Source organism: Ceratina calcarata, unplaced genomic scaffold (genome assembly GCF_001652005.2).
Source record: "Ceratina calcarata isolate Rehan_Ccalc_2016 unplaced genomic scaffold, ASM165200v1 scaffold551.2, whole genome shotgun sequence".
NCBI classification, from domain to species: domain Eukaryota; kingdom Metazoa; phylum Arthropoda; class Insecta; order Hymenoptera; family Apidae; genus Ceratina; species Ceratina calcarata.
In genome coordinates, this window is record NW_017176693.1 from 1,404,214 (window position 1) to 1,404,419 (window position 206).

The following is a 206-nucleotide window of genomic DNA, read 5'->3' on the forward strand; positions in this document are numbered from 1 at the left end:
GACGGGAATCGAGAGTTGTCTCTTAATGCGTTCTGAAAAGAGCGGACAATTCCAATTACGACGAGAGACAGTTATCATGCCGGATCGTCTTCTGAAAAATGTTTAAATGAGAGTGCCGTATAACGCACTCGAGATATTTTCGTATGATCAAGCGATAAAGAACTGATGAAATCGTGTCAATATAATTCAGTAGTTCATTCATAGTT